The sequence below is a fragment of the Symphalangus syndactylus genome, chromosome 4 (genome assembly GCF_028878055.3).
Source record: "Symphalangus syndactylus isolate Jambi chromosome 4, NHGRI_mSymSyn1-v2.1_pri, whole genome shotgun sequence".
Classification (NCBI taxonomy): Eukaryota; Metazoa; Chordata; class Mammalia; order Primates; family Hylobatidae; genus Symphalangus; species Symphalangus syndactylus.
The window spans coordinates 16,304,511-16,332,421 of record NC_072426.2 but is presented as its reverse complement, the minus strand read 5'-3'; the positions used below and the strand labels follow the sequence as shown (position 1 = coordinate 16,332,421).

At 36.3% G+C, this 27,911-nt stretch overlaps 1 long non-coding RNA gene across 1 annotated transcript in view; it reads left to right on the top strand.

The window, feature by feature from the left end:
* Window positions 1–309: 309 nt before the first annotated feature.
* Window positions 310–27,911, top strand: part of LOC129480420 (uncharacterized) — a 44,613-nt gene continuing 17,011 nt past the window's right edge. Inside the window, exons 1-2 of the long non-coding RNA XR_008657035.2 lie at window positions 310–407; window positions 25,096–25,174. This is a non-coding gene — a long non-coding RNA (uncharacterized lncRNA). The remainder of the gene's footprint in view (window positions 408–25,095; window positions 25,175–27,911) is intronic.

Here is a 27,911-nt window from a genome sequence, read left to right as displayed (position 1 = left end):
AAGAAGGGGAACATCACACTCCGGGGACTGTTATGGGGTGGGGGGAGGGGGGAGGGACAGCATTAGGAGATATACCTAATGCTAAACGACGAGTTAATGGGTGCAGCACACCAACATGGCACATGGATACATATGTAACAAACCTGCACATTGCGCACATGTACCCTAAAACCTAAAGTATAATAAAAAAAATTGTCTTTAATTCAGATTATTCAAATCAGCCTAAATTACCAATATTTGTTTTATAGACATACCTTGTTTTATTGTGCTTTGCTTTATTGTACTTTGCAGATATTGTGTTTTTTACAAATTGAAGGTTTGTCACAATCCTGTGTCAGCAAGACTTTCCTGTCTAAGTGCCATTCTTCCAACAGCATGTGTTCATTTCATGACTCTGTCATATTTTGGTAAGTCTTGTAATATTTTAAACTTTTTCACTATTACTGTATCTGTTATAATGATATGTGATCAGCGATCTTTGAAGTTACTATTGTAATTGTAATTTTGGTGCACCACAAACCGTGCCCATATAATCAATAAATGTATGTGTTCTGAGTACTCCATTGACCAGCCTTTCCTCTATCTCTCTCCCACTACTCATGCCTCCTTATTCCCTCTAAAACAACAGTATTGAACTTAGCCCAATAAATAATTCTACCACGGCCTCTAAGTGTTCAAGTGAAAGGAAGAGTTGCATATCATTTACTTAAAATAAAAAGCTAGAAATAATTAAGCTTAGTGAGGAGCACATGTTGAAAACCAAGATAGCCAAGAGACTCTTGAAGGAAATTAAAAGTGCTACTCCAGTGAAGCCATGAATGATAAAAAAAAAAATTGAAATAGCCTATTACCAATATGGAGAAAGTTTTAGCAGTCTTGGTAGAAGATCAAACCAGCTGCAACATGTCCTTAAGCCATAGTTTAATCCACTGCAAGACTCTAACTCTCTTCGATTCTATGAAAGCAAAAAGAGGTGAGGAAACTGAAGAAAAGTTTCAAGCTAGCAGAGGTTAGTATATGAGGTTGAAGAAAAGAAGCCATCTCCATAACATAAAAATGCAAGGTGAAGCAGCAAAGTTGCAGCAAGTTATGAAGAAGATCTAGTTAAGATAATTGATCATTGAAGTTGGGTACACTAAACAACAAATTTCCCATTGCAGATGAAACAGTGTTATATTAGAAAAAGGTGTTATCTAGGATTTTCATGGCTCAAGAGGAGAAGTCAATGCTTGGCTTCATAGCTTCAAAGGACAGCCTGACTTTCTTGTTATAGGCTAATGTATCTAATGACTTGAAGTTGAAGCCAATGCTCATTTATCATTCTGAAAACTCTAAGAGCCTTAAGAATTATGCTAAAACTACTCTGCCTATGCCCTAGAAATGAAACAACAATGCTTGGATAACAGAGCATCTGTTTACAGCATGGTTTACTGAATAGTTACAGCTCATTGTTGAAACCTAATGCTAAAAAACAAAGATTCCTTTCAAAATACTACTGTTCATTGAAAATGTACTAGGTCACCCAAGAGCTCTGATGAAGATGTACATAGAGATTAATGTTGTTTCCAAGCCTGCAAACACAAGGTCCATTCTGAAGCCCATAGATCAAGAAATAATTTTAACTTTCAAATCCTATTATTTAAGAATTACATTTTGCCAGGCTAGAGCTGCCATAGACAATGATTCCTCTGATGTAGCTGGACAAAGGAAATTGGAAATCTTCTGGAAAAGATTTGCTATTCTAGATGCCATTAAGAACATGTGTGATTCATGGGAGGAGATCAAAATATCATTACAGGAGTTTGGAAGAACTGGATTCCAACCTTCATGAATGACTTTGAGGGGTCCAAGACTTCAGTGGAGGAAAATAACTGCAGATGTGGTAGGAACAGTAAGACAAGTAGAATTAGAAGTGGAGCTTTGAAGATGTGACTGAATTGATGCAATCTCATGATACAGCTTGAATGATGAGGTGTTGCCTCTTACAGATGAGCAAAGAAAGTGGTTTATTGAAATAGAATCTATTCCTGGTAAAGATGCTATGAATGTTGTTGAAATGACAACGAAAGATTTAGAATATCACATAAAGTTAGTTTACAAAGCAATGGCAGTGTTTGGGGGGACTGACCCCAACTTTAAAAAAAGTTCTACTGTGGATAAAATGCTGCCAAACATCCTTACATGCTACAGAGAACACTTCTGAGAAAGAGTCAATCAATGCAGAAAAGTTCATCGTTATCTTATTTTAAGAAATCGTCATTACCACCTCAATCTTCAGCAACCACCATTCTGATCAGTTAGCTGGCAGCCATCAACATCAAAGCAAGACCCTCCATAAGCAACAAGATTATGACTCTCTGAAGTGTCAGACATTCATTAGCATATTTAGCAATAAATAATTTTTAACTCAAGGTATGCACACAGTTTTTTAAGATATAATACTATTGCACGCTTAATAAACTATAAACGTAACTTATGTATGTACTAAGAGACCAAACAATTTGTATGATTTTCTTTATAATGATACTTACTTTATTGCAGTTGTCTGGAACCAAACCCACAATATCTCCAAGGTTTGCCTGTATTTACAGGATTCAGGTAGCTTATCACTCTTTGTTACAAATTGTTTTTTCATGTGGCAAACTGTTCTGTTAATGAGCAGATTTATACATCTAGATTTTCTTTTTTTTTTCTTTGAGACGTTGTCTCGCTCTGTTGCCCAGGCTGGAGTGCAGTGGCGCGATCTCAGCTCACTGCAAGCCCTGCCTCCCGGGTTCATGCCATTCTCGTGTCTCAGCCTCCCCAGTAACTGGGACTACAGGCGCCCACCACCACGCCAGTTTAATTTTTTGTATTTTTAGTAGAGACGGGGTTTCACCGTGTTAGTCAGGATGGTATTGATCTCCTGACCTTGTGATCCACCTGCCTTGGCCTCCCAAAGTGCTGGGATTACAGGCGTGAGCCACCGCACCCGGCCTAGATTTTTTTTACTTAAAAAAATATTTTAAAGAGAGACACGACTATAACACGAGTTTGAATTTGGGATTAAGTTTGCTCATACTGAAGTAAATAGAAAGCAAATAAACAGAAAACGTCACACAACATTCAAATAAAAATAGAATGAGAGTATACATTTGGATATTTACCTTCCTTTATCTCAGATTAATATGGAATCTCATTTGACAGTTCTCTGATTATAATCAGTAAAACATTCCCAAATCATTACCATCAATTTATACCACTTTCTCACGTAAAGCCTAAGAAGGTGGTGCTTAGTAAAATGAAGAGAGAGAGAGAGAGAGAGAAAAAGACTTTCTAAAAGTAGCTCATATATAAGAAAATATATAAAGGAATGTAGCATGGTATCCAGCAAAACTCTTTGAGAACACAAATTATTTATTTATATATCCTTATATTTATTTAGTTTTATTAATTTATAAAATATTTACTTGGTTTAAAATGTGAATTAAACAACTAGAGGATCGAACTTACCTATATTCATTACAGTAACACAAACCAATTTTGTCCTTTTTTCTAGTCATATAATTAGATTTAGCATGAGCACACACACTTAAACAGACACCAGTGGCTACAGAAAATGCTTAAACTGAGAACAATTTCACTCAAGGCCCCTGTTTTCTTTTTAAAAGTACAAAATGTCACAGAAATTGAGTGTTTCAAATGTCGCTAATGACACACAGCGGTTCAATTATTAATCTCTTGAAGAAAATGCAAAGTACTAGGCCTTTTATCTTCTGAAATTATGAAAGGCCATCTCCGCCTTTCCCTGGTGTTCTATGCCCTGGCCTTTAATCTTATTGCCTGAAGAGATTGCTGTACCTCACGTAATGGATCACTTTAGCATAGAGGAAAAACAAAAGCTACCAGTAGCTACCCAAACAAGAAGCCCTGGAGACAAATTATAAAAATGCAATTGTTAATTATCAAAGAACAACTTCTACCATTATGCCAAAATATGGTAAATGTTTCCTTTGCTTTATGTCTCTTTTTTTATTTATTATTTATTTATTTATTTGTCTATGGTAGCCAAATTCCCTAATTGGGTTGTCTGCTTGGAAAGAGTTAAAGTCTGATGTGTTTGTATCTGCCTTAATTCTGCTTCCATGCTCATGGATAGGAAGAATCAATATCATGAAAATGGCAATACTGCCCAAGGTAATGTATAGATTCAATGCCATCCCCATCAAGCTGCCAATGATTTTCTTCACAGAATTGGGAAAAACAACTTTAAAGTTCATCTGGAACCAAAAAAGAGCCCACATTGCCAAGAGAATCTTAAGCCAAAAGAACAAAGCCAGAGGCATCACGTTACCTGACTTCCAACTACACTACAAGGCTACAGTAACCAAAACAGCATGATACTGGTACCACAACAGAGACATAGACCAATGGAACAGAACGGAGCCCTCAGAAATAATACCACACATGTACAACCATCTGATCTTTGACAAACCTGACAAAAACAAGCAATGGGGAAAGGATTCCCTATTTAATAAATGGTGCTGGGAAAACTGGCTAGCCATATGTAGAAAGCTGAAACTGGATCCCTTCCTTACACCTTACATAAAAATTAATTCAAGATGGATTAAAGACTTACATGTTGGACCTAAAACCATATAAACCCTAGAAGAAAACCTAGGCAATACCATTCAGGACATAGGCATGGGCAAGGACTTCATGTCTAAAACACCAAAAGCAATGGCAACAAAAGCCAAAATTGACAAATGGGATCTAATTAAACTAAAGAGCTTCTGCACAGCAAAAGAAACTACCATCAGAGTGAACAGGCAACCTACAGAATGGGAGAAGATTTTTACAATCTACCCGTCTGACAGAGGGCTAATATCCAGAATCTACAAAGAACTTAAGCAAATTTACAAGAAAAAATCAAACAACCCCATCAAAAAGTGGGCAAAGGATATGAACAGATACTTCTCAAAAGAAGACGCTCATGCAGCCAACAGACCCATGAAAAAATGTTCATCACCACTGGCCATCAGAGAAATGCAAATCAAAACCACAATGAGATACCATCTCACACCAGTTCGAATGGTGATCATTAAAAAGTCAGGAAACAACAGGTGCTGGAGAAGATGTGGAGAAATAGTAACACTTTTAAGTCAACCATTGTGGAAGACAGTGTGGCGATTCTTCAAGGATCTAGAACTAGAAATACCATTTGACCCAGCCATCCCATTACTGGGTATATACCCAAAGGACTATAAATCATGCTGCTGTAAAGACACATGCACATGTATGTTTATTGTGGCACTATTCACAATAGCAAAGACTGGAAACCAACCCAAATGTCCATCAATGATAGACTGGATTAAGAAAATGTGGCACATACACACCATGGAATACTATGTAGCCGTAAAAAAGGATGAGTTCATGTCCTTTGTAGGGACATGGATGAAGCTGGAAACCATCATTCTGAGCAAACTATCAGAAGGACAGAACACCAAACACCGCATGTTCTCACTCACAGGTGGGAACTGAACAATGAAAACACTTGGACACAGGATGGTGAACATTACATACCGGGGCCTATGGTTGGGTGGGGGGAGGGGGAGGGATAGCATTAAGAGATATACCTAATGTAAATGACGAGTTAATGGATGCAGCACACCACAAACCTGCACGTTGTGCACATGTACCCTAGAACTTAAAGTATAAAAAAAAATATTTGCTTAGCTTCTCAAAAGTAAAACTGGTAAACACAAAGATAATGCAATACTTGTTACATTGATGAACTGTATTGATTTCAAATGTTGCCAAAGGGGACAGAAACAAGAGAGCAAGTGAAAGCATCCAGATCAAGCTGATAGGATAGATGAAACTGCTTCTGGGAATGGGTTGCATACTCAGGACTTATTTGTGCTGAGACCAGGTGTTTTGCCTCAGTTCTGTTATGGAAGAGCTAAGACAGCTTAGGATTGCTTCAACTGGAGCCTACACACTGCAATGCCGTGACCACAAACCCCTGTACCAGTTTTGAACAGTGGCAAATTAGCAGGTTTCAGATTAGGCTAAGGACTAAGTTATCATACCAGCTCATTCAAGATTTACATCAGAACTCAAACTTTGTAAAAATCAGATTTAACCTCTTCCAAAAGAACCTTTAGCATGTAATAATAGCTGCCTCTAAAGACCGAAAAATAAAGTGCCTGGACACAGCTTCTGAAGTAGCTGATGAGCATCAATGTTGCTACCAGTGAAAGCCCAGCAACTTGAATTTGGCAAATAACTTTGTTGAGAAAATAAGCATTGCCAAAAAGGGATTTTGGCTGCTGATTAAATTTTTTCCCTTTGCACTTGATACACTTTGAAAATAGACATAGAAAGCCCTTGGTTGAACCCAATAAAATCTGTACATATCAGATTATTGGTCTCATGTGTGACTTCTGGGTATATTTTTGAGGATAGCATCCACCTTAAGGCATTTTTCAATTAGGGCTTTTCCATGAATGTGGTAAAAATGGAATTTATAACAAGGTCACTAATAGAATGTACTTGCATGACTCATTTATCCTTTTATAGGACATGCATGGCCAGACACAAGGGTGTTATCTACAGAGTTTCTAAAATTACCTCTCTGGAACTTTCTTCCAGCCCTAAGAAACTTCAAAGTAAGAGTAAGAGAGATATATTTCTCTTGGGTAAATTTAAAAACAAGTAAATGATTTTTAAATGAAAGAAAGAGAATCTCTTGGGTGCTGTGTGCATGAATCCACACTTTAACAAGCACTTGAAGTGGCAATAACAGAAAAATTGTGGAAAAATCAAATTCAAATGGAAACTTTAAAATTTTAAGAATACAAAACAGTTTTTACGTATTAAAGAATATAAGGCAATGTTTCTTCAATATTGTATGTTTTTATGATAACTATAACCTGAAAACAAGACAAAAATAAAATAAAAACTTTGATTTTAAGGAAGAAGCAATTTGAGTTAGCAATGGCTCTATAATGGAGCAATTTCTCCCCCTCCCAGATACTGAGTGATAAGAAAAACCTTGGGCCAAACAGGTAAACTTTCTGCAGGCTACTTGAACATTTTTAAATGTCTTATTTATTTATTTATTTATTTATTTATTTATTTATTTAGAGACAGTCTCACTCTGTCACCCATGCTAGAGTGCAATGGCACGACCTCAGCTCACTGCAACCTCCACCTCCCAGGTTCAAGTGATTCTCCTGCCTCAGCCTCCTAAGTAGCTGGAACTATAGGCGCCTGCCACCAAGCCTGGCTAATTTTTTGTATTTTTAGTAGACACAGGGTTTCACCACATTACCCAGGATGGTCTCAATCTCCTGACCTCGTGATCTGCCTGCCTCGGCCTCCCAAAGTGCTGGGATTACAGGCGTGAGCCGCCATAATTTTACAACCATATATATAAAAAAATAAGATAGCCAGCCTTATGGCATTGGTGCATTAACACTTCAGGTGTAATACTATTCTTTCTCTGCTTGTCTTTGTAAGTTTTAATTATTATGGTATCAGAGCTAAAAAAAGAAATAAATAACTCATGGAGACAGAGAGTAGAATAATGGTTACTAGAGGCTAGAAAGGGTAGTTGGAGCGGGGGATAAAAAGGGAATGGTTAATGGGTAAAAGTATACAGTCAGAGAGAAGGAATAAGATATAGAGTTTCGTTCCACAATAGGGTGACTATAGTTAGGAATAATTTATTGCATATTTAAAAATAACTAAAAAGTGGAATTAGAATGTTCCCTTTGCATTTTGAAATTTCATTTGCTGTTGGGCATTCAGTCATCATCAACACGGGTCCTACCTATTATCAATCAAATGTAGAGAATTAATTCATTGAGCAAATTATGGAAGAGCCCATGCAAACTGCTTATTTTCTTCATCAAGTTAGGGATTATATTTTATTTCCTTCCAAGTATGAAATTTCTGCTGGTTTCTGGTTATTTGAAGCTTGAGGTAGGAAGCCACATAGAAAATTTTTTAAAGTGAAGTTGACTGTCAAGCTCAAGGGCAGCTTTACTTCAAAAGGAGTTGGGCATGAGCCTCGGGCTCTGAGACATCTGAGAAGCCTCTGATAAGGAACACTGGTCCTCCCAGTTCCTGACTCCTTGAGCAGTTCCCATAGTTCTGAGCAACCTTGACAGGCTGAGGTCACAGGGAAAGAAGGAGCTGTATTTAGCCTCACCTCCACAGCCTGGAAGAAAAACCAAGACCCTGGAGCATGTTTCTTTCCAAAAATAAAAGAACATACAAAAATTAGAATGATAGTAGATAATCCTACAAAATGCAGGAGGCAAAAGGCAGGGCCGTGCACCGTCTGAAGGTCCTCCTTCTGTGTAGGCCCAAAGTCAATCTCCAGATCTTTATATTATCAAATCTGCCATCTGCAGTTCTAGGATCTAAGGCCTACAACACAGCCTTTCATCCATAACAGAGAATTTTGGTACACCTGTCTCGGGAAGTCAGCTCAGACATAGCCTGCTATTCAGTCTTTGCCTGAAACTTGGTTGAAATATTTGATATTTGAAAGAGCTGCTACAAAGGATAGGTTAAATATCCATTTCTCCGGCTTTATCTCTGTTTTAAGTTATATCATAAGAAAGTCATGTTGCTACACTATATTATCTTAGCTCCTTGCAGAAATGCCTTCTAAAGGTTAAGATTTAATGTTATGCCCTCAGCTTTTATAAAGGTACAATCAAAACCTTGGACATTTAACTGGCTACTCATTGTCCCGTTTGTAAGAATCTCCATAATAAATTCCTTCTAAAATTCATCAGGGAAAGTTTTTTCTTCAGATGGATTTTAATGCTACTTTTTATTGGTCAGAGAGAAACTGAATAAATCATTTTGTTTTTCTTTTTAAATTGCCTGCCAAATCCACAGTGAAGCTACAATAACTCAGCCATCTTAATTTCCCATTGTAATGAGCTAGCTCACTCTCCCTCTCCATATCCAATCAGTGTTACTTATACTTGAGCTCTGTAAATTACTTATTTCAAAATTACCTAGAAGGTCTTTGAAAAATACAGGTCCCTGAGCCACAACCCAGAGATTCTGATATAGTCCCTTGAAAGGGGCAGAGGAACATACACTTTATTCAAGCAAGTTTCATACTTAATAGGCACTCTTGAATTTGAAACTAGTCTAAGTGGTTCCAAATGGTCTTTTAGTGGTGTTAAGGGATTCACATTTTACTTGCTTTAATTGAATACTATGGCTGATATAAAATATTCACACACATAAGCCTGCTCTCTTTTGGTCAAAGAAGTAAGACGATAAAGTAACACATGACCAGAGAGAAAGAATAAACAAGAAGACCTTACACTGTTGACATGGTTAAAACTCACACATAGGTGTGTTGCCCACCATTAAGATCATATTAAGAAAAAAAAAGCGCAGGAAGAAACCAAAAAATTCTGCAACGAAACCTAGCAAGTATTTTTGCAGAAAGGGATAAAACTTCAGAGTTCTAGTTTCCAGGTACTTAAGCACAGGATCTCATATTATTTGTAGGGTTTTTTTCGTTCAAGCTTTTTAATGCAAAAGGTTTTGTTTGGGTTGTAAACTAATTGCAGGAGTTTGATTACTAGATTTTTTTTAAATTGCCTCTGCAAATGGTTTTTACAAACATTAAAACCAGGGTATAGCTACTTTACAATGAATGTAATTGGTAGAAATCTTAGACATTTATAAAACAGCATTTTTTTTCTAGCACAACTGTTGATTCTGTCCAGTGTAGACACAAGCTAAAGGTATAGAAAGTTAGCATATAATTCAGTTTACCCCAGCAAATTAAAAAATAAGTTATACAAAGCATTGTTTTCAATAAATCATGGGTGCTTTATAGCATACTCAAAATTACACAATAGGTAATATAGACTAAATTTATTTTTAAAGCTATGTGAATACAATCTGATATATTCTTTATCAAATGAATCTTTCCTTTTTGTAGAGTTTACATAGTGAAGTATCTTACTCATTTCCATGAAGAATTATAAAAAACAAATGCCACTCACTTGTGGTCACAACCTGTCAAGTTAGTTTGAAAATTCATACAAAATAAGAAGGTGGTAGTTAATTGTTTTAAAATCTCCATTTAGTCTTTTGAAAAATATGGCAGGATGAGCACAAATATCTGACATCCTTCTGTTATAACTAACAGAAATAACCAAAATAGTACAAACATAGTAATAACTATTTTTTAAAAAAAATTCCAGTGGCACTGAAAACTAGGTAAGCTGACTCCCATAGGGCATAAAGCTCAAGCAATGTCTGCTTTGTATAGTACAAGTGGAATCAGGAAGAAAGGAGCTATTTGGAGGCAACTCAAAACTTCTTTTCCTAAGAAAGCAATACAGCTTCACAGAAAAACAGTAGACATATTAGGAGAAGCTCATTTATATTTCCTATTTTTAAGAAGCAAAGGTTAGAGAGCCCTGAAATAGGGAAGAATTGCTAGCACTGCTATAAATCAGAATCAGCTGAGGAAGAAACAGCTCAACCACGTCCAGCTATGCCTAAAGGAAAGCCAGCTACTTGCTGGTTTGGTCAATGAATTTTATAGTTGGATGAGGCCTTTATCTGAAACAGAAAGAGCTAAAACCTATAATCAGAGGATATTTAGAAAAAAATAATAAAAAATACTTCACATAAAAATGTTGAGATGCAGCCAAAACTACTCTCCAAAAAGACATATTAATTTTTACTATTTTAGTGGCTGAACAGGAAGAAATACAAATAAATTAACTAAATATCCAACTCAATAAATTACAACTAGAACAAGAAAATAAACCAGGATCAGCAGGAGAAATAAATAAAGGTTAATATTTGAGTTTTTACTTTTCTACTTTTTTGCATGAAGAATTTCACTTAATCCTACTTACTACTCAATGAAACAGATACTATTGATAATATTATTTTATAGATGAGGAAACTGAGATGCACAGAGTTCAGTTTAAAAATGCAAAAGTGGAACAATTGATAAAACAATACTTAGCAAAAATTAAAAACAGAAAAAGATTTTAAACATGTTATTAGGAATGCAAAAGATGATATGACTACAGATATAAAGATATTCATAAAGTTAAAAAGTGTATTATATTTGGCTCTCTTATGGAACATTGGAAATATCAAAAGGAATTGATGAGCTCTCCTGAAGCCATAAAAAACGATGAGTTCATATCCTTTGTAGGGTCATGGATGAAGCTGGAAACCATCATTCTCAGCAAACTATCGCAAGGTCAAAAAACCAAACACCACATGTTCTCACTCATAGGTGGGAATTGAAGCACTTGCTGTCAGCTGACAACCCACCCAGACACACTAGCCTCCCAGTCAGCCTCTCTGTTGTTTTATTCCTAAAATTTTAATGAGTAATCCACAATGACCAGATATTTGAAGAAAGCCAGCAACATGAAAAGGAAAGACTGATCCTAAGCCAAAAGAACAAAGCTGGAGGCATCACGCTACCTGACTTTAAACTATACTACAAGGCTACAGTAACCAAAACAGCATGGTACTGGTACCAAAACAGAGATATAGACCAATGGAACAGAACAGAGCCCTCAGAAATAATGCCGCATACCTACAACTATCTGATCTTTGACAAACCTGACAAAAACAAGAAATGGGGAAAGGATTCTCTATTTAATAAATGGTGCTGGGAAAACTGGCTAGCCATATGTAGAAAGCTGAAACTGGATCCCCTCCTTACACTTTATACAAAAATTAATTCAAGATTCATTAAAGACTTACATATCACACCTAAAACCATAAAAATCTTAGATGAAAACCTAGGCAATACCATTCAGGACATAGGCATGGGCAAGGACTTCATGTCTAAAACACCAAAAGCAATGGCAACAAAACCCAAAATTGACAAGTGGGATCTAATTAAACTAAAGAGCTTCTGCACAGCAAAAGAAACCACCATCAGAGTGAACAGGCAACCTACAGAATGGGAGAAAATTCTCACAACCTACTCATCTGACAAAGGGCTAATATCCAGAATCTACAATGAACTCAAACAAATTTACAAGAAAAAAACAAACAACCCCATCAAAAAGTGGGCAAAAGATATGAACAGACACTTCTCAAAAGAAGACATTTATGCAGCCAAAAAACACATGAAAAAAATGCTCATTATCACTGGCCATCAGAGAAATGCAAATCAAAACCACAGTGAGATATCATCTCACACCAGTTAGAATGGCCATCATTAAAAAGTCAGGAAACAACAGGTGCTGGAGAGGATGTGGAGAAATAGGAACACTTTTACACTGTTGGTGGGACTGTAAACTAGTTCAACCATTGTGGAAGTCAGTGTGGTGATTCCTCAGGGATCTAGAACTAGAAATACCATTTGACCCAGCCGTCCCATTACTGGGTATATACCAAAAGGATTATAAATCATGCTGCTATAAAGACACACGCACACATATGTTTATTGCGGCACTATTCACAATAGCAAAGACTTGGAACCAACCCAAATGTCCAACAATGATAGACTGGATTAAGAAAATGTGGCACATACACACCATGGAATACTGTGCAGCCATAAGAAATGATGAGTTCATGTCCTTTGTAGGAACATGGACGAAGCTGGAAACCATCATTCTCAGCAAACTATCAGAAGGACAAAAAACCAAACACCGCATGTCCTCACTCATGGGTGGGAACTGAACAATGAGAACACACAGACACAGGAAGGGGAACATCACACACCAGGGACTGTTGTGGGGTGGGGGGAGGGGGGAGGGATAGCATTAGGAGATATACCTAATGCTAAATGACGAGTTAATGGGTGCAGCACACCAACATGGCACATGGATACATATGTAACAAACCTGCACATTGTGCACATGTACCCTAAAACTTAAAGTATAATAATAATAATAAGAAGAAGAAGAAGAAGAAGAAACTGCCAAAAAAAAAAGTACAGCAGAGGAAAGGGCAGTAGATTGGAGAAAAGTAGAAAAAAAAAAAAAACTATTCTCAAAATCAGTTTCTCTCAGATTACCTATACAGGATGGGAGAAATGCTAACATTTGATAAAATTGGAATGCAGATGGTAGATTCAACAAATGCTTTGTATCAATGATAAATTTACTGAAGTTGATAGCTGTACTGCAAGAATATATAATTCTTAAGACACATATGCTGAAATATTTAGGGGCAAAGAGCTACACTATAGCTGTGTGTGTGTGTGTGTGTATACACACACACACAACCTTCTGTATCTGTTGGCTCTGCATCCATGAATTTAACCAACAATTGTTCAAAAATATAAAAAAGGATGCTTACATTAATACTGAACATGCACCCACTATTTTTCTTATTATTTCCTAAAAAATACAGTACAACAACTATTTTCCTTCCATTTACATTGTATTAAGTGTTATGTTACCTAGAGATGATTTAAAGTATGCCAGAGGATATGTATAGGTTATATGCAGATACCACACCATTTTATATAAGGATCTTGGGCTTCATTGATTTGGTTATCTGTGTGAGATTTGGGAACCAATTCCTCATGGATATCAGGGAACAGCTGTACACACAAATACACACACACACACACAGAGAGAGAGACAGAAAACAACAAATCAAAATAGTAATGGTAATAATAGATAATTCTGGATAGAGAGTATAAAAATATTCTTTGTACTTTTCTTGCCCTTGAAATTTTTCTGTAACTTTGGAATTATTTGATTGTACACAGAAGGTTTGAAATTTTAAAAAACGTACCCCCCATGCAAATTTCTCAGGAAGGTATTGGAGTATGTGCTCCCCAAAATTATGAAAGTAAACTAAGGAAAATGAAGATATGAATACAAAAGACTGGATCTGTATTATACGAGAGTGGCAAAGAAAATGATCAGATCTAGAGAAAGAAGATTACAGATTAGAGGAAGACAAAATCTCAGAAAAGAATTATTTTAAGAAATTAAAACTCATGGAATGCTTCACACATCTGAATCTATTGAGAGAAAATTTAGAAAACTTGGATAATTTGGAGTCTAACTAGTAAGTACGTATATTTAGAAAACTAAGTAAACAAAAAAAGTCCACATGATTAAAAACCACAGAGGAACAGTGTTTTGTAAAGGATACGTGATGTTAATTTCTGCATGGCTTTGTAGTGAAAAGTGTTTACATAGAAAAATAAAGTAAATGAATATTAATCTTAAAATATTGAAAAGATAAAGGGCTCATGTTATATGATGTGTGAGCAGGAGGATGAAAAGAGGCTCACTCTCTTTTATCATTTTTGGAAAGTAAAATTGGAAAAACATCATGAAGCAGCTAGATGAAGATGTTATTCAGAGATTCTTTATGTAAATATCAAAAGAATTAGACAAGAGAGTTAAAAGCCGCAGCTTACAAAATGTGAAATTAAAATGGAGGTAAGCAGTGAACTACTAGTTTGCATAAAGAACATCATAAAACTACTTGACTTTAAACTTTGTGCGTACATAACCTGAACAAAAATAAAATTAATGGAAAGACAGCTAGAGAAGGGTATGTAGGGAAAATGGGGAGAGGAAATGAGAATGATATAAGTGCTAATGTCTGTTGTATAAGAGTGGCGACTTACAGATCCTATCCACGGCTGATGGAAAAAGAAACAGAGATGTGAGTTCATGGCTGAAAATACATAGGTTCTCTAGAACAAAACATGGGCTACAGCTATGTTGAGAATATGGGGTGCTGGTAGGTAGAAGGCAGTGAATATGGCAAACTTCTCAGCAAGTCAATAGATAATATCTAAGTTAATAAATGAAGAAACAGTATTAATGAAAATGATGGAAACTTCTGGAAAGTAGAGAACAGACATAGGTAAAAGGGAATACCTCTGGAGAACAAGACTCAGAGTGAGGAAGGGTGGATAAGGACATGGTTAGATTTTATTAAAAGCCCTTCCTTAAAATTTAAATTTGTGTTGGTGCACTTGTATATTTTAATTAAAGTGAAATTTTTAAAAACCTATTTTAAAAGCATTAAACAAGATAGAAAGCCCTGTAATACATTTTGCAGCTAGAATAACCCTGATATCAATAAAGAATAATATTTAAATTACAAACAAATATGCTTATGAATATAAATGAGAAAATTCTAAATAAAATATATTACTGGTAAATTTGACTCAAAATGGTATTTTTAAAGTTAACATAGTGTGACTGTCTTAGTTCATTTTCTGTTGTTATAGCAAGATGCCATAGACTGGGTATTATACAAATTTATTTCTTATGGTGCTGGAGACTGGGAAGTCTTAGCACCTGATGCTGGCACCTGGTATGGGCCTCATTGCTGTATCATAACATGGCAGTCGAGGGCCTCGTGTGGCAAGAGGGCAAAACCATGATTGTCAGCTCAGATTTCTCTTCCTCTTCTTATAAAGCCACCAGTCCTACAATGGGGGTCCCACCGTGATTACCTTATCTAATCTTAATTACCTCCCAAAGGCCCTACCTCCAATCAACAAATAAATTTGACAATTAAGTTTATAACACAAGACATTTGGAGAACACATTCTAACCATAGCAGTTACCATGCATAACTTTTTCTAAAAATTCATTGCTGATTTAACATTTGAGAACATATTAACACAATTTATCCTATAAAGACTTCAAAAGAATAAGCCAGCAAATCATTGTGCAAGATCGTAAAATAGCATTTGCTAATACTGAATAGCCTTCTTATTAAGCAAAAAGATGTTTTAGGATAACAGAACAACTGTAGCACCCTCTAGATCAGGTTAATCATGTGCATCTACATTTGTCTAGTCGGCCAATATAACTAAGTATAATACCATGCTATGGTGCTGGATATTTAGCAATGAACAAGAAAATGTCCTTGAACTTTTTGAACTTGCCTTCTTGTGAGAAAGTTGGCAAATAAACAAAAAGTAACATAATATCTAGTTTTCCTAAGTTATAAATAAATTAAATAGAATAAGGGATAGAAAGCAATGAGATTCCTATTTTAGAGGAATTGCTGAGTGTCTTGATTTGTTGAAGCAGTGACATCTAAGGAGATAGTGTACCACGGGATTATCCAGGAACAAGCAATTCAGACAAAGGAACAGCATGAGCTCTTGGGGAATGAGTGAGAAGAGTGGTAATGAGTATATTTGTGAGAGAGAGCCAGATGCCAGATGATGTGTAGTCTTGCAGGCCACAGTCAGGACTTGCTGAATGAATTGTTCCACATGCCAAATGGCAGCATCTTGGTCCAGCTCCTCTCTTAGGTCTTTCAAAACACAATGAAAGTTTATCTTTTAAAAAATAAATAAATAATATTTTGTCTATGCTTCTGCCTTATTCTATTCCATATGTGTCCTTCACATGTGTCTCTCTAACTGTGCCTGTTACCTTTTCACTGCTTCAAAGCCATCCGTGATGCTTTTCCCACTCCTACTTCTGCTCCCATCGCCAGACTGCTCAGTCTGAACACAGCTGTGCTGACACCTCTTCATGGGCATGGCATCACTGTTACCAGCTGTGGTCCTGTTCTCAAGAGGCTGCATAAAGGTTGTTGCCTTCCCTCATTAACTTCCTTAACTTATAATATTTGCACATAATACTTTCACTACATGGAAAGCCTAAGAAAATCAACCAAAAACTATTAGAATTCTCTACAAAGTAGCAACAAAGATGATCTTAAAACTTCACATTCAAAATCGATGTTTTCTTATGATAATAACTCACCATTCAAAAAATTCCATTGCCATAAACACTATAAATGATTTACAAATGAGTTCAACAATAAATATACATTTTACTAAGACCAAATAGAAGATGGGGAGAGAAGATATGCATATTCCTGCATAGAGAAGGCAAAAGTCCAAAAGTCTTTTTGAACTGAAGTGAACTTAAATTTTCTTTGAAGGAAAATAAAGTTTTTCTTCAGTAAAAATGTTTTCTGTGTTGTTCCTATGGGCAATATAGGAAAATATTCATAAAGAAGCTTGCAGAGACCAGACTTTCTCACAGCTATATATAGATGTGTGTGTGTGTGTGTGTGTGTGTGTGTGTAGACATACACACAAATACATTCATATACATGTATATAAGTATGCATTTATTATGTAATTTAGTAATTATTTAGTATTTTAAACTGCATAACTAGCAAAAGAATACATCAAAAGATCAGTGCTGTGGAATATACAACCCAAGAGGAAAACTGATAATATAAAACTTGTTAGGAGTTATTTCTAACTGGAAATAATTTGTAAACCAGAGTGTTGATCGATTGGATTTTCTGGAAAATAGACATTGTGATAGATTTAGGAGCACAAAGTAACACTTTGGAAGGAAAAAGTAGGAAGTAGGATTTGGCAGGAGAAGTTGTCAGGCCATGATAGAGACATATCTGGTTTCTGCCAGCCCAAAGGGGAGCGATGGAGCATAGACTGCTCATTAGAAGAGTCTCTACTGAGTGGAAAAAGCCAGGCACTTACACAACTGCCCTGCTCCTCATTGGCCAGGAGCCATCATCCCAAGAAGAGTGTGACCTTGGCTTGAAAGCTGAGGTGAACTCTGGAGGAGCTAAATGCTGGAGGCTGTCAGCTAACCACAATTCTCCCAGCTGAGCAGTGAATCCTCTCTGTAAGACGGATACTAACAGTGCCTATCTGTATCTGCTGAAACCAGTGTAAAAAAAAAAAAAAGTTATATTTCTACCACACTCCATAGGCTAAAATCAATTCCAGATGGAATGAAAAGCGTTAAAGGTAAAATGCAAAACAATGAAAGCAACAAATAACTGTTTTTCAAGACTTGTAAAATACTCAGCTGGGCAAAGGCATAACATGAAAAGTAGAAGTAGAAAGGGAAAATAATAAATAAATTACATAAAAATCACAAACCCCATATATCTTAAAACAACATAAACCAAATTTGAAGGCAAATGATAAGTTTGAATTAAATAACTAAAGCAAATATTAAAGATAATGGTCATTTATTTTGAATAAGGTCTTGTTGCAACTCAGTGAGAAAAAGATAAATATTCCAACAAACACAGCTAAAGATGTGAATATGTTGTTGTTAAAGAAGAAAACCAAAAGTAATAAACATGAAAAAATATAGTCACTATCATAATAAAATAATACAAATTTAAGAAAGACACATTTTCCTACCAGATTGGCACAATATATCCAGAGTTGGCAAAGACAGCAAAATGAAGACTTGCATATATCGCCTTAGAACTTTTTTTTTAACAATAAAATATCAAAATTAAAATTCTACTTTTTGGTCATAACAAAATATATTCATGAAGACAGAGTCATGTTAATTGTTTTCTGAGAGCTAATGATATATCATTGACTAAAATATATTTAAAATATAAAATAATTATACAAAGTTAATATAATAAATAATATGTAGTTTAAAAATGAACAATCCTCAAGTTTAGATTATGCTTGTAGACAATGTGGATTGTGACCTAGTGACCTAAAATAACTGATCCTAACAGGCTTTGAGAAGGCAGCAATAGATAAAGCAATAGCAAGGAGAATCGATGTTCCTCTTTGTAACCTCAGAAAGGCGAAAGAGGGTCCATAGGAATTAGCTGAGAAAAAAAAAAAATACATGATTCTTCAACAGGAAGAACTGATGCTGATGTAAAGGGAAAAGTAATAAGGCGGCAGTGTGGTACAGTGTACAAAAACACTATGGTTGCAGTCTGGCCTCCATTCTAGGACTAGGAGGCAGATTTCCTGGAGTGAATTGCTGGAGTCCTCCTGTTTCCTCAGTTATTGCCACCTAATGTCCTGATGTCCCTTCTCTTATTCTTGTCTTCCCACCAATTATTCTTCATATCACTGCTAAAAGAATCTCCTTTGATTTCTCCAAAGAAGAAACCTCCTAAGCATCTTGCATCTTTGTATCACTGTGGCTGCATGCTCTTGCCATAAAGAACTACTTACAGTTTCATTAATGTATTAGAGGCTCTCACTCTTCCTTGATTTTGCTCATGCTATTTGCTCCCCGGGATTTCTTTTCCTTACATTAGTAAACTATTAAATTTTGCTTATCCTTAAAATGCAGATCATGTATCACATCTGCCTCAGAACCGAGACGTTTCCTTTATGAGTTTTTAATAACACTTGTGCGTGATTTGGGGATCAATTATATACTTAATTAACCTATCGAAATCCAGTTATATGCATGCAATCAAGAGAGGGAAAGAATTTAAATAGTGCAACTAAGTGAGCCACCTATCATTCTATTCTACAAGTATCAGCCACAGAGTGACAATAACATGGAAAACCCGAATCTGTTCTTCTTCAGTGGGTCTCAGAACCTAGATATTGCTTACAGGTTGGACAGCCTGCATTGCTGAATGTGGTGCTATTTTTAAATGGGCATATTTCATAAAATCTGGCAATGGATACAAATTAACTTCATCTGATGCTCAACTGAAAAAAAAAAACTATCTGTTCTAAATGCTTGAGGAAAAGCAGGCTGGTTGTTTAAATTCACTGCAAAAAGGTATGTAAGTCACCAACCTAACATCTTCTGTCGTGTTTTTAAGGATAATTTTGTTTACATAAACTTTTTGACTTATGTGTTAACTTTATATTCTAACCCTACTGAAGATGTGACTTTTCTTTACCAATTTTATAGTTTTTTTCCATCATACTGAATTTTTTATTTATATGGTTATGAGCTCATTGAGGAATCTGTCCAGAATACACCAGGTGTTCAATAAATGTTTGTAAAGTGAATGAACAAATTGTGTGGCTTATGATCTCAAGGACTGGCCCTCTGCTAGAAAACAGCTACGTAACCTGACAAGTATATATGTCAAGACGTGAAATAATGCCAAGCAGTGCTCTTTAGGAAGCTCTCAGATAACAGAAGCTTTCAAAAGACATGTCCCCCAAATTGTGATCATGTCAAATTATTGTGTCATGGCAAAAATATTTAGAATAATGAAGGTCCGAGCTCTCTTTAATTCAAACAGAACAAATATTCACTTATTTTTCCCAGTCTTAGGCCAAGCTATACAAGCTGTTCATAAATAATAACACTGATCTTTCAAAGCATTTAACTTATCATTTAATAAAAAGTTTATTTGCAACTGTACTGACAGCTCTGTATGAATGGCAGTATGGATGTTTTAGAATTTTTCAAAGGAGTTGAAAATTTTATTTATTTTATACTTATTTTATGTATGTAACAGTAAATCCACCCAGGACTGCATAGATGTATAATATGATGAATTAACTTTAAAATATATGGATGTATTACATATGGAGGAATTTGTTAATACTAGAAAAAGAAAATGATCATGACATTAAGTTGAAAAGTAATTATCCAATTCACCAAGAAATGTAAAATAAATCATTTCTGCACATCAAGTCATACTTACCTCCCAGGGTTCTTGTGAGGGTTTAGTTAATATTTGTGTGTATTATAACATCTATAAATGCTTAGAACATATTGTTATGGACATTATTAGCATTGTAACGAACAGTTATCTGCTTTATAAATATAGAAAGGACTAGAGTTTGGTTTTTTCTGTTTTCTTTTTAAACGCCTGTCAATCAAATAGTCATTTGTTCTGCATGAAACCATTTAGGGATTTTTACATTTGAGATTCTAACTGCCAAACTACAGGGTATACTTTATGATATGTTTCTTTAGCCACAGAAGAAAGAGGTTATGCCTTCCAAAAGTGCTGTTTATTTGTTCTATTTAAACTTCATTAAAACACTTCTTTCTCACTATGCCATTGTTCCATCAAAATTGTTACAGAGAATATTATGCATACTAGTTTGAAGGAAAGCTAGCAATTTTATGCAGTTTTCTAGAATATTAAATATGTATTATAAAAAGGAAAGAGAAGAGTCAGTCACAAAAGATTATTTTGAAATATGAGAAAGGCATATTTAACAATAAAGAAAATTGAACTTAAAGTAAGGCCTGAGGGTCACTCTTGTTGAGACACCTTGTAGTCCATACTGAAGGATTCATATGCTGAACAATCACGAGAGTGACTACTATGCCCAGAATGTAAAATTTGATGTTCCTCATATCAAATTTTACTTTGATATGGCTTGCTTTGCCCCTCTACAAACTGACCTGGTCATTAACTCCCCTGTGATCACAGCTGTAAAAAATATTATTTGTAAATTGCTTCTAAAGATATTCCTTATACTTGAAACAGTTAAGAAAGTGTCTAGTTGTCCTACTCTTGTATATTTAAAGGATATCACCTTTGTGAACTTTCCTAGAATAAGACAAGTCTTCTTTTACAGTCCAGAGGCACCTGCTAACTTATTTTATGGAATAAAAGGAAATCACTAATTTAACCTCTAGAAGGGCAACCCATTCTACATTTACGGGGCATAAGTTCAGAGATTATGTAGATGGCCTTGGCCCTTGTACTATTTGAAAAAGGATGGTATAACAAAAATAATGATGGTAGTAGGAGGATGGTCAATTCGATGGGGATGGTAGGGATTGGTCCCCACAGCTGTGAGAGGGCATTCATGGGTTTTTTTTTTTTCTATTTTTCAAATGTTCTCCCTAGGGGAAGAAAATGCTATTTTTATTTAGTTGTCAAACAAACTGAGCCAACAAATTGTGCTGGTTATACATATATTTATTTGTACAGCTATATTTCTTGTGTTGTGGGAATTGCTACACACTTTCTAAAATATCATGATGTGATGTCACAAGAAGATTAGGACAAGTTGTGGTATGTGTATTTGTGTGTAGGAGGGAGGTCATTATAGTGAAGGGGAAGGATGGAAACATACTTCCCATTACACCTAAAACTATGCATTTAGTGACAATGCTATTTCTTTCTTTTACATAATGGCCCAATATGTAAATGATATTATAATATTAGGTTGGTACAAATGTAACTGTGGTTCTTGCCATTAAAAGTAATGGCCATTAAACTTAATTAAAACTTTAATGTCTTTAAAAGTAATAGCAAAAAACCACAATTGTGTTTGCACCAACTCAATACATACAAGATATTAACTAAGGAAAGAAAATATTTAGTTTTTTTTCTCTATAATACCCGGTCCTAATTGCTATTCACCATAAAAATTATTTTGTGTCTTCTTTTGCTTACACACAAATAAAATGTAATTCTATAATGATCTCCCCTCCTTTTGAAGTCTAGAAGTTCTTTGAGGTCAAGGACTAGCTTATTTATACCAATTGAATCATAGAGCTACATTGTAAACTCAATAAATGTTTACAAAAACTAGATGAAATTTAAAAACAACAATTTAAAGGTAATGGAAAGTATCCAAAAGCACACAAAATTAGAGGAAAGGTTTACTCTTAAGAAACTGTTATGTGAGAGTCAAGAACTGTGAATTTGTGGCTTTTTTTTTTCCCTCAAAAATGTTCCCCATAGAAAATTGCAAACTTACCAGCTCAAGGTGGCAGGTAACAGAGTTCATTCAGGCTAAGACTTCACACATAATACAAAGAAAGCATGAGCTCCAAAAGAAATATTTGATAAACTGGACTTCATTGGTAAATGAAAACATGTGCAACATTCATCAGGGGAATGTAAGTTAAAACACAGTGAGACACCACTAGACGCCTACTAGAATGGCAAATAAAAAACACAAAACCAACTTTTGCTAAGGATTTGGAGCAACTGGAACCCTTATAAACTTTTATTGAGACTGCAAAATGGTATTGATATTTTGGAAGGCAATTTGAGAGTTGTTGTTATATTTAAATGTAAAATAACCATATGACCCTGCAATTTCACTCCTATGTATTTACTGAAAAGAAATGTACTTTTATATAAGACTTGAAATAGAATGTTCATAGCAGCTTTCTTTACAATATTCAAAAACTAGAAAAAAGTGTCCATCCAGAAGTCAAGAGATAAACATCTGTATGATTAGATACTCTTCAGCAACATCAAGAACAAATTACTGACTAACATAACATGAATGGTGATATGGTTTGGCTTTGTGTCCCCATTCAAATCTCATTTTGAATTGTAATGCCACAATCCCCACATGTCCTTGGAGGGACCCAGGGGGAGGTAATTGAATCATGGGTGCAGTTTCTCCAATGCTGTTCTCACGATAGTAAGTTCTTATGAGATCTGATGGTTTTATAAGCATATGGCATTTCCCCTGCTGGCACTCATTGTCTCTCCTGCCACCAAGTTTGCTTCCTCTTCTGCCAAGATTGTAAGTTTCCTGAGGCCTCCCAAGCCCTGCAGAACTGTGAGTCAATTAAACCTATTTTCTTCAGAAATTACTCACTCTTGGGCAGTTCTTTATAGCAACATGAGAATAAACTAATATAGTAAATAGTTACTGGTAGAGTGGGGCACTGCCATAAGGATACCTGAAAATGTGGAAACAACTTTGGAACTGGGTAATAGGCAGAGGCTGGAACAGCTTGTAGGGCTCAGAAGAAGACAGGAAAATATGGGAAAGTTTGAAACTTCCTAGAGACTTGGAGGGCTCAGAAGACAGAAAGATGTGGGAAAGTTTGGAACTTCCTAGACAGTTGTTGAATGGCTTTGACCAAAATGATGGTAGTGATATGAGCAATGAAGTCAGGCTGAGGTTGTCTCAGATGGAGATGAGGAACTTGTTGAGAACAGGAATAAATGTGATTCTTGTTTTGCTTCAGCAACGAAACTGTTGGCATTTTCCCCCTGCCCTAGAGATCTGTGGAACTTTGAACTTGAGATAAATGATTTAGAGCATCTGGTGGAAGAAATATCTAAGCAGCAAAGGATTCAAGAGGCACAAAGGATAAAAGTTTGGAAAATTTGCAGCCATTTTCTGGGGAGAAATTCTAGCTCAATGCAGAAATTTGCATAATTAACAAGGAACCAAATGTTAACCACCAAGAAAATGGAGAAAATGTCTCCAGGGCATGTCAGAGATCTTCATAGCATCCCATCCCATCACAAACCCAGAGTCCTAGCAGGGAAAAATGTTTTCCTGAACAGGGCCCAGGACATCCCTGCTCTGTACAGCCTTGGGACATGGTGCCCTGCATCCCAGCTGCTTCAGCTCCAGCTGTGGAGGGGCCAAGGTACAGCTTGGTCCATTGCTTCAAGGGATGAAAGCTCCACTAGGCAACTTCTATCTAGTGTTGAGCCTGCAGGTACACAGAAGTCAAGAATTGAGGTTTGGGAACGTCAGCCTAGATTTCAGAAGATGTATGAAAATGTCTGTATGTCCAGGCAGAAGTTTGCTGCAGGGGCAGAGCCCTCAGGAAGAATCTCTGCTAGGGCAGTGCAGAAGGGAAATGTGGGATCAGCGCTGCCACACAGAGTCTCCACCAGGGCACTGCCTAGTGCATCTGTGAGAAAAGTCCACCATCCTCCAGATCCCAGAATAATAGATCCACCAACAGCTTGCACTGTGCACCTAGAAAAGCTGCAGACACTCAGTGCCAGCCTGTGAAAGCAGCCAGGAGGGGTGCTGTATCCTGCAAAGCCACAGGGGCAAAGTTGCCCAAGGTTGTGGGAGCCCACCTCTTGCATCAGCATGACCCGGATGTCAGCCATGAAGTCAAAGGAGATCATTTTGAAATTTTAAGGTTTAGTGACTCCCCTATTGGATTTTAAACTTGCATGGGGACTGTAGCCCCTTTGTTTTGGCCAATTTCTTCCATTTGAAGTGGGTGTATTTACCCAATGCCTGTACCTCCATTGTATCTAGGAAGTAACTAACTTCCTTTTAATTTTGCATGCTCAGAGGCAGGAGGAACTTTCCTTGTCTCAGGTGAGACTTTGGACTTGGGCTTTTGGGTTAATGGTAGAATTAGTTAAAATTTGGGGGGACTGTTGGAAGGGCATGACTGTCTTTTGAAATGTGAGGATATGAGATTTATGATGGGCCAGAGGTAGAATAATGGTTAAGCTTTGTTCCCCCACCCAAATTTCATCTTGAATTGTAATCCCATAATCCCCACATGTCATGGGAGGGACGTGGTGGGAGGTAATTGAATCATGAGGGAAGTTTCTCCCATGCTTTTCTCATGATGGTGAGTGAGTTTTCACAAGATCTGTGGTTTTATAAGCATCTGTCATTTCCCTTGCTGGCACTCATTCTCTCTCCTGCAGCCATGTGAAGAAAGATGCGTTTGCTACTACTTTCACCATGATTGTAAATTTCCTGAGGACTCTCCAGCCCTGAGGAACTGTGAGTCAATTAAACCTTTTTCCTTTATATTCAATCTCAGCCAGTTCTTTATAAGAGCATGAGAATGGACTAATACAAATGGATTTAAAAGTCATACTGAGTAAAATAAACCACATGCAAAAGAGTACATACTGTCAGGTTCCCTTTGCATGAAGTTCTAGAAAATGCAAAGTAAATCTTAATGAGAGAACGTAGATCACCATAGATTACTGGAACCCTAGAGTTCAGGGGGTGAGGTTGGAGTAACCAGGTGTGTGGAGAGGTGGTGGGGGTGCGTAGGACTATCAATTCCCAGGTATACTGGAGAGCTTTTATGGTGATGAAAATCTACACTTGATTGTGATGATGTTTACATGATTACCTTTGTCCAAGCTCATTTTACTGTATACTTAAAGTGTGTGCAGTTTATTGTATATAAACTATACATCAGCATATTTTTTTTTGAGACAAGGTCTCACTCCGTCACCCAGGCTGGAGTGCAGTAGCATACCTTCCAATGGATGTTAAATAGAATCCCAAGAGCTGGAATTCCAGGGCCCTGGGTATAACCTTTACAACCAAGCCCATAAACCTACCTCCATCTCTTATCCTGCTTAAGAGATAGTTGGCAAAAGTCAGGTGACAATTCTGTCTGCTGCTGGCCAGGCAAATGTTTGTTGTTGTTGTTGTTTGTTGTTTTTCCGTTTTTCCTCGCAAATATGGAAGACTTAGACATAAAGTCAAGGAAAGACATCCAGATTTTGGCCTCAGACCTAAGCTAATTTCCCCAGTCTAGCTTTACCAGTTAAACAAATAAACAAATAAGGCAGATGCTTAACTGAAGCCTGAGTCTATGTGAACTATTTAAAAGTCATGGGGAGTCATGGGGTGTGATATGTGCCAACTTCACTGAATCATGGGGTGCCCAGGTATTTGGTTAAATATTATTCTGGCATGCCTGTGGGGTGTTTTTGATGATATTAACATTTGAATCCATAGACTAAGTAAGGCAGATTGCCCTCCCCAATGTGATAGGTAGCATATAATCCGTGAAAGGACTAAATGGAACAAAAGATTGAGTAAGGGAGAACATGGTCTCTCTGCCTGACTGTCTTTGAGCTGAGACATTGTTTTTTCTCCTGCCTTTGGACTCAGAGCAAGACTGGAATTTATACCATCAGTTCTCCTGCATCACCAGCTTGCAGACTGCATATCTTAGGACTTCTCAGCCTCCATGACTTTGTGTGTATGTGTGTGTTTGTGTGTGTGTGTGTGTGTGTGTGTGTGTGTGTTTGCAAATAAACAGTATTGTTCTGTTTGTCTGGAGAATTCAGACTAATACGTGGAATAAAGTAGTATAAACACCTGCCATGCCCGCCCCTCCCCACTACACCACTGAGGCCTGGAAACCCTATTCACATCTAATGCATACACAAATTGAAAATCAGTGGCTGGGGTAAAGTGCACTCAGGTCTCCATCCACAACAATTATTCATATTCTGCATTTGATACTTTTTGATATAGATGCTGAGCAAATAGAACTTTCAATAATATGAACGGACAGTCATTTGGAGTCCTAAAACCAAAAGAAATACCTGCCTTCATGTTGGGCTTATTCCATTCCTCAGGAATAAGTCATATTTAGAATAATTTTAAATTCAGGAATATAAGTATTTCAGACAGTCAAGATTTGCTCTAACCAAAGTGCCATTTAAAAAAAGAGAATGTCATAGTCGCAATTTTAAGCTCTTCAACACTATGTGGTAAACTGATTGATCTTTCTCTTTTCTGCTCCCCCACCAACCTACTTCACCTATACTATGTGAGGTAAAATTACCAATTTCAAATTATTTTCTATATAGTTCCCATTTTTCCTTTGTGGGTGCCCTTATCTTTTAATACACTGCAAAAAAAAAAAAAAAAAGGAGTGACATTCAAAACAAAAAGCATCATGAATTAGTCTATCTAAAAGAATAAACCTGAGCTTTGAGGCATATGTATATTTTGCTCAAAATGTGTAAAATAAATTAGGAAGCCTTTATGTTGGTCTATTCTGTTCTAAAAGCATTACCATGCCATAAAAATATATAACTAAGTTATATATTTTGATTATTTAACTATCCTAGGGAGTATATCTTATGTAATACTTAAATCAAGTTTAAAGTTTAGTAAGAATTGTAAGAAATGTCTCTGTCATTCAATATTCCTTTTCTAAAAGGCATTGATGCAATAGTCTGTCTGATGATTGACAGCCAATTGCAAAGGGGCCGTACGTGTTGAGATGCTGGGCCTTTAAAGGACTCTCTTAGGCTCTACATCTTTTCTGTTAACATTCGTGAAACTGGATAATAGCTCCTTCTAACATCCCTTCTTGGTGGCCAAGGGGACTGTTTTTATTGGTAAATTCAGAAATAGTAATAAAATAGAAGATTTGAAAATCCTCAAAGAGAACCAGAGTGAACAGTCTCCCTGATTCAACCACTGTTTGCAAATATTTATTTTTCATCTCTAAACCTCAGAGTGTGTTTGATTTGAAGCACTAAAACAGAAATTGCTCTGACCCACAGAAAATTTTTATGCTGAATAAACCACCTCATAAACTGAAGCTTAAACATTTACTGTGGATGCCTTCACACAGTGTTTCTCCTGTGAAGCATCTGGAATTCTGGCTTTCAATTGACTTAATTGTCATGTCACTTTGGAAAATTTCCAAAGACCTTAAGGAATTTAGGCTTTACATTATTGTAGCAAAATTTTC